We start from the raw sequence: 7,583 nt of genomic DNA on the forward strand, positions 1-7,583 counted from the left end.
TGGTCTTGCTAACTCAACCTTTACCTTAACTGAGCCTATCTGTCTTTTTGCATTTATAATAACATACCCTTGAAATGTCTGGGTAACTTGTAACTTCCCTTTTTCTGGACTCCTTGGGGCACAACTTAATGTGCTGGGCACCAGGACAGATACCACAAATTCCTTCATTATTATCATGTTAATTGTTCCTGCACCCACCTAAATATGTGTCTATCATTTTACTTCTTATCCAATCCCAGGAGTTTCCCCGCTTTGCTTTCTCCTGCCTCTCTAGTCTAGCACCAATGGATTTCATGTAACCCACCTGTGTCTCATCCTTTGATTGCATTATATATATATATATATATATAGAGAGAGAGAGAGAGAGAGAGAGAGAGGAAATATGCTAATTAGGCCTGGACGCAGTAACAGATCACAACTGAACAGGAGGAGGTTGCACACAGCATTGGGGGCAGGGCAGAACTGGGGACTGGCTCCCTTAGTAGTCCTGCAGGGTCAATCTCAAGAGGACAGGCCAGGCACCAATGGACCAGTGCTGCTGGCACTTGAATGTGAGCAGACAGAAGGAAAAAAACCTTCAAGGCCTGTCCAAGGCAGGTTTGTGTTTAAAACCAAATGGGGTGGTCCAGAGCTACACGGCACTGACAACCATGGCAGTCTCAGAGTTGGTGGCACGGCTGTGGCTCGGAGTGTGGGGAGTGAGGGCCATACAAGCAGGAGGCTTTGGCTGCAGTCAGCTAATTTCAGCTCTGAGGCGGCGCGATCAGGGAAGCCGGTGGGACCTTCGCAAAAAAAGAGAAGGCTGAAGAGGAATGATACTTCTGAGAACAGACTAAAGAACAGCTGGTAGCCTTGAAGAAACAACATGAAGAAGAGATCACTCATCATAAAAAGGAGATTGAGCATCTGCAGAAAGAAACTGAGCGGCACAGCAGAACATCAAGAAACTGAAAGATCATGATACTGTGGCGGTGTCAGGGTGAGGGACAACCATTATTTGCTGGTGCGGCCTGAGCTGTCAACAACAAAAAGTGCACAGGAGCTCAGCGGGCGCACAGACGGGCACACGGACACTGGGCCTGCCTCGCTGCCTCCCGGCCTCGCAGGCCAGGCCCTGCTGTGCCCCACTGCCCAGGGAGGATGTCTTACAAACCGAACTTGACCGCGCACATGCCCGCCGCCGCCTTCCTCAACGCTGCTGGGAGCATACGCCCGCCTTCCACCAACATGGCGACGTCCTCCCAGTACCGCCAGCTGCTGAGGGACTACAGACCACCATCTCTAGGCTACGCGCAGGGAACAGGGAACAGCCAGGTGCCCCAGAGCAAATATGCTGAGCTGCTGGCCATCATTAAAGATCTGGGGAAGGAGATTCGACCCACGTACATGGGCAGCAAGAGTGTGATGGAGAGACTGAAACGAGGCATCATCCATGCGAGAGGGCTGGTTGGGGAGGGCTTGGTGGAGACGGAGCGGACCGCCAGGTCCTAGCCTCCGAGTCAGCGGGAAAGGCTTTCCATCTTCTTCCAAGAAGTGACAGCTCATTGCCCCCCCTACCCCCACCCCGCTCCCCAACCCTTTCAGATGAAACTTGGTTTCAAAATGGTAACAGCTTGTTTTCTCCTTCCCGTGCCCCTCCCGTGGTGGTTCGTCAGGCTCCGAACCTCCCATCGCTGAGATGGAGAAGAGATTTTTGCAGTTATTAGGTTTATATATTAGATAGGAACTACCCAGGGCATTTAGTGTTGTTGTTTTTTAAAGCATTGATTTACATGATGCACGTCAGTTACCTATCACAGCAAACCATAGTTGGCCTCCAATGTAACGGTGTTTTTCTTCTGGATACATTTCTGTTACTCACATGTTCTTTATGTTTCTCTTCTGAGCTGATGCAACTCTGAGGGTTTGTTTCAGTCAGTCCTGAGGCAGCACTTTAGTAGCCAGTGCCCGTTCACCACACAGTATAAATTCTGCTCAATGTAACTTTTTTTTTTTTTGCTTAAGCATTTGCATGACTATTAGTACTTTGAAGTCAATCTTTAAAATGCACTAGTTATAAATATAGAAGAAAGACCAACTTATTGAACCTCCCTGACAAGGACCCCTGAAATTTCCCCTAAGGATGTATGTAGATTTCAGTTCCGCCTTTCCCATCAGTGGATCCAAACATCTGGAAGAAAGTGACTAATACTGTTTGCATCTTTGTATGTATTTAGTACTTGATGATGTAATAAGGCTTATTTTCATTAACAACAACAACAAAAAAGAAAGTGAAAGATCATGCTGATGATTAAGTGCACACAGTTCCCAATAGAATGGCGACATACTGTCCACTTCTTTTTTTTTCTTTATTGATTAAGGTATTACAACTGTGTCCTTATCCTCCCATTGTCCCCTCATCCCCCCCCCATTCATGCCCTCACCCCCCGTGTCTGTATCCATTGGTTATGCTTATATGCATGCATACAAGTCCTTTGGTTGATCTGTCCCCCTTAGCCACACCCTCCCCTGCCTTCCCTCTGAGGTTTGAGTATCTGATTGATGCTTCTCTGTCTCTAGATCTATTTTTGTTCACCGGTTTATGTTGTTCATTATAATCCACAAATGAGTGAGATCATGTGATATTTATCTTTCTCTGACCACTTCTATGAAGACATAGTTCTGGTAACTAATATCTATCTATGCTGCCAACAGATTATAATAAATTGTGATCAGTGGGGGGAAAAAAAACATGTGGGATGACGTCGGAATTACCCAAGCATGCCCCCAACCCCTTCACCTGCCCAGACGTCTAGGGTCCCTTTATAACTGGGCTGAGCACAGTGGCACCCAGTGGCCTGGACACCAGGCCTGACCACCTCTCTGATTTGGTCCAAACATCTGAAGTTTGCATTAGTTGCCAAGTTAAGAAATTGGAGCATTCACATAAAATCAGGATTCCCCACTTCTCTTTCCAACGTGGCCATTGGGCTACCAACCAAGGGTGGTTGGTGTCACTTCAACCCTAAGAGGAACCCCCAGCTTGGGGGTGTGGTGAGGAGGAAGCTATCTGTGCAGACAGTTCAGTTGTGTAAACTCCCACTGACTGTGGCACAGCCCAACAGTGTGGCCGTTCAACTGCAAGGCAGCACAGCCATGAAACAGTTCGGTTGATAAACGAGGCCCCTCTCCAGCTTTCAGGGGGCTCAACCTGCTCCAACCCATTGCACCCCACTCTGCCCTGAGCTGCCCAGTGCACCCCACTCTGCCCAGTGAGATAGCTTCAGTGTTTCAGCTCCAGCAGACAGAACACATCCCAGCAGAAAGGGAAAGTGTAGCCATGGCTGGTGTTGCTCAGTGAATAAAGCCTCCGCCTGAGGACTGAAGGACCCAGAGTTCAATTCCCAGTCAGGACACATGACTAGGTTGTGAGCTTCATCCCCAGTGTGGGGCGTGCAGGAGGCAGCCAATCAATGATTCTCTCTCATCACTGATGTTTCTATCTCCTTCCCTCTCTAAAATCAATCTATACTAATAAAAGGGCAATATGCTAATTAGACTGAACAACTTCCGGAAAACTTTCCGGACATCTTTTCGGACAAAGCCATGGTGGCAGGGCTGAGGCAGAGGCAGTTAGGGGCAATCAGGCTGATAGGGGAGAGCAGTTAGGGAAATCAGGCTGGCAGGCAGGTGAGCGGTTAGGAGCCAGCAGTCCCAGATTGCAAGAGGGATGTCTGATTGGAGAGGGTACAGGCTGGGCTGAGGGAACTGCCCCCCCCCCACCATGCACAAATTTCATGCACTGGACCACTAGTGTATAAATATAGATATAACCCACAATTCTCCAGAGCATTATTTCAATTCATTGAGATTCTGCTTCCTGGCATATGTTGACAGTTTGGCTCAAACAAACTCACAAAAAAATTATTTATAGGTTTCAATGGTTTTTTATATTAACAAGTATAAAAAAAGAACACAGAAACTATAAAAAAGAACATGGAAGCCAGAAAAAAGAACCATTCAGAAATGAAGGACACACTAACTAAAATGAAGAATAATTTACAGGGAATCAACAATAGAGTAGAGGAAGCTGAGAATCAAATCAGTAATTTGGAATATAAGAAAGCAAAAAACACCCAATCAGAACAGCAAAAAGAAAAAAAAATCCAAAAAAAAAGAGGATAATATTAGGAGCCTCTGGGACAACTTTAAGTGTACCAACATTTGCATCATGGGGGTGCCAGAAGGAGAAGAGAGAGATCAAGGAGTTAAAAACCTATATGAAAAAAAAATAATTATGGAAAAATTTCCTAATCTGATGAAGAAAATGGACACACAAGTCCAGGAAGTGCAGAGGGTCCCAAACAAGATAAACCCAAAGAGGCCCACACCAAGATATATCATAATTAAAAGTCCAAAGGTTAAAAACAAAGACAAAATCTTAAAAGCAGCATGAGAAAAGCAGTTATTTATCTACAAGGGAGCTCCCCAAAGATTATCAGCTCATTTCTTAACAGAAACTTTGCAGGCCTCAAGAGATTGGCAAGAAATAATCAAAGTGTTAAAAAGCAAGGTCCTACAACCAAGATTACTTCCACTCAGCAAAGCTATCATTTAGAACTGAAGGACAGATGAAGAGCTTCCCAGACAAGTTATAAGAAATGCTAAAGAATCTTTTTTTAAAAGAAGAAGAAGAAGAAGAAGAAGAAGAAGAAGAAGAAATATATATATGTATATATATATATATGATAAAATGGCAATTAATACATATATATCAATTTAATTATTTAATTAATGCAAATTAATTAAATGCTCCAAACAAAAGGCATATGGAGGCTGAAAGGATAACAAAACAAGACCTCTACACATGCTTCCTACAAGAGACTCACATCAGATAGAAAGACATACACAGACTGAAAGTAAAAGGATAAAAATATTTAATGAAAATTGAAAACAAAAGATGGGATAGTAATCTTATGGCAGACAAAATAAACTTCAAAACAATAGGCTAAAAAGGACCCAGCTATTCCACTTTGGGTATTTACCTGAAGAAACCTAAAATAGTAAATAAAAAAAAAAACACATATACATCCATATGTCCATTGCAGCATTATTTACAATAGCTAAGATATGGCAACAACCTAAATGTCCATCAATAGTTGAACAGATAAAGAAGAAGTGGTGCATATATACAATGGACTATGTATGACTCAGCCATAAAAAAAAAAATCTTGCCATCTGAGAAAAGAGGGTATTATGTTAAGTGAAATAAGTCAGACAGAAAATGATAAATACCATATTATTTCACTTATGTGTGGAATCTGAAAAACAAAATAAAGAAACAAGCAGAACAGAAACAGACTCATAAATGCAAAGAATATTTTTGATGGTTCTCAAATAAAAGTGGGCTGGGGGCATCTGTGAAAAAGGTGGAAGGATTAAGAAGTAGAAATTGGTAGTTACAAAATAGTCATGGGGATGTAAAGTAGAGCATATTGTAATGACTACGTATGCTGTGAGATGGGTACTAGATTTATTGGCGTGATCACTTAATAAGTTATAGAAATGTCTAATCACTGGTTTGTACACCTGATGCTAATATAATATTGTATGTCAACTGTAAATGAAAACTGAAATATTGCCCAGCTGGTGTGGCTCATTGTTTGAGCACCGATCTATGTACCAGGAAGTCACAGTTCCATGCCAATCCTTGGTGGGGGCATTCAGAAGGCAGCCAATCAATGATTTTGAAATGGAATTTTTTGACTAGAAACCAGATTCTTTGTCCGCCAGAATTCAAGAATGAATCCACTGACAGAAAGTGGTATAGCAAAGGTGGAGATTTATTGAAGAATAAGTACATAAGATGGCGGATCTGGAAGTAGCCAAAAAGGTCTATATTTACAAAATAGACCTGTCTTAATAAGCAGCAACTGTTGCTGCTCCCAAGTAGGGAGGGGGAAAGGTCCCCATGAATTCCTTTTCCTTATGGCTTATAAAGGCTGCAGATCCTGGTGCCTTGATATCCCCTCTGATTGGTCATTATTCCCTTAGACTGGTTACTATAGTAAATCCTGAGCTCAAAGTTCGAACCTCACATGAGAAATATAAGATTCCCCCCACTCCTTCCTCATTGTTCTTTTCTTTCTGGCTTTCTTCCTTCTTCTTTATTTTGTAAATATAGACCTTTTTGACAACTTCCAGCTCCCCTGTCTTATGTAAATGCAACTGTTGCTGCTCCCTGCACCTGGCTTCCTTGTGTTATGGAGATATACCTTCTCCCAATCTGTAGCCCTGTGTTTTTTCCATGAACCCCAATTCTAAAAATTCCCTAAGCCTGCCTATAATTCCCCTAAAATTTCTGTTTCAATTCTCTCTCATCATTGATATTTCTATATCTCTCTCTGAAATCAATAAAAACATATTTATAAAAAACTAAAAATATAATCTATCCTATCTAATAATAGACAAACATGGTAATTAACTGTACTTCCGACACACTTCCCATTGGCTAATCAGGGCGATATGCAAATTAACTGCCAACCAAGATGGCAGCCGGCAGCCAGGCAGCTGAAGCGAACAGGAGGCTTGTTTGCTCCAGTGAAGGAGGAAGCCAAGGTTCCCTGCCTGCTGCTGCTGGGCTCTGAGCTTGCACTCTAAGAAACAATGGTGCAATTATAGAAGCTAAACAAACCCCATGCTTTCAGCCAGCCGGCCGAGCTGGAGTTGCAACAATGTTTCAAAAATAGAACCCAAACAAACCCAGATACCTGCTTTCAGCAGCTGAGGTCTCAGAGCTGGAGCCGAGCCTCAGAGCTAAAGCTGGCTCTCAGCTCCAGTGTCAGCCATAGAAAGTAAATAAATCCTATAATAAAAAAAAAAAAAAGGAGAGGTTGGGAGCTTCAGTCACCCGCCAGCCTGAAAACGGCCCTCAGCCCCTCACCCAGACTGGCCAGGCACCCCAGTGGGGACCCCCACCCTGAAGGGGGTGTGACCAGCTGCAAACAGCCATCATCCCCTCATCCAGGCTGGCCAGGCACCCCAGTGCAGACCCCCACCCTGAAGGGGGTGTGACCAGCTGCAAACAGCCATCATCCCCTCATCCAGGCTGGCCAGGCACCCAAGCGGGACTCCCACCCTGATCCAGGACACCCTTCAGGGCAAACCAGCCGGCCCCCACCCATGTACCAGGCCTCTATCCTATATAGTAAAAGCGTAATATGCCTATCAGCACTGGGATCAGCGGAGCCGCAAGGCCTCACTGCCCCTGTGTCAAGCAGAGCAACGAGGCCTTCCAGCACTGGGATCAGTGGAGCCAAGAGGCCTCCTGGCCCCTGGAGCAGTGTGACAGGGGGCAGCACCCAAACCCCCTGCGGCTCTGTGTGTGACAGGGGGTGGGGCCACAACCTCCCTATCTGCCCTGCTCTGTTTGTGACAGGGGAAGGTGCCCCAACCCCCTGATCGGCCCTGCTCTGTGCCTGATAGGGGGGAGCTCCCCACCCCCCTGATCAACCCTGCTCTGTGTGACAAGGTGGAGCCGCAACCTCCCCATCGACCCTGTCCTGACTGTAACAGAGGGGAGTGTCCCAACCCCCTGATCAGCC

The 7,583-nt window shown here is 44.9% G+C and overlaps 2 pseudogenes; both read left to right on the top strand.

The window, feature by feature from the left end:
• The first annotated feature begins 650 nt into the window (after window positions 1–650).
• Window positions 651–825, top strand: LOC139002024 (ATPase inhibitor, mitochondrial pseudogene; annotated as a pseudogene).
• A 315-nt stretch (window positions 826–1,140) lies between these two features.
• Window positions 1,141–1,491, top strand: LOC139002023 (cyclin-dependent kinase 2-associated protein 1 pseudogene; annotated as a pseudogene).
• Window positions 1,492–7,583: the final 6,092 nt, after the last annotated feature.

The sequence above is a fragment of the Myotis yumanensis genome, unplaced genomic scaffold, assembly GCF_028538775.1.
Source record: "Myotis yumanensis isolate MYYU_CA2020_CCGP unplaced genomic scaffold, mMyoYum1.0.hap1 SCAF_2, whole genome shotgun sequence".
Classification (NCBI taxonomy): domain Eukaryota; kingdom Metazoa; phylum Chordata; class Mammalia; order Chiroptera; family Vespertilionidae; genus Myotis; species Myotis yumanensis.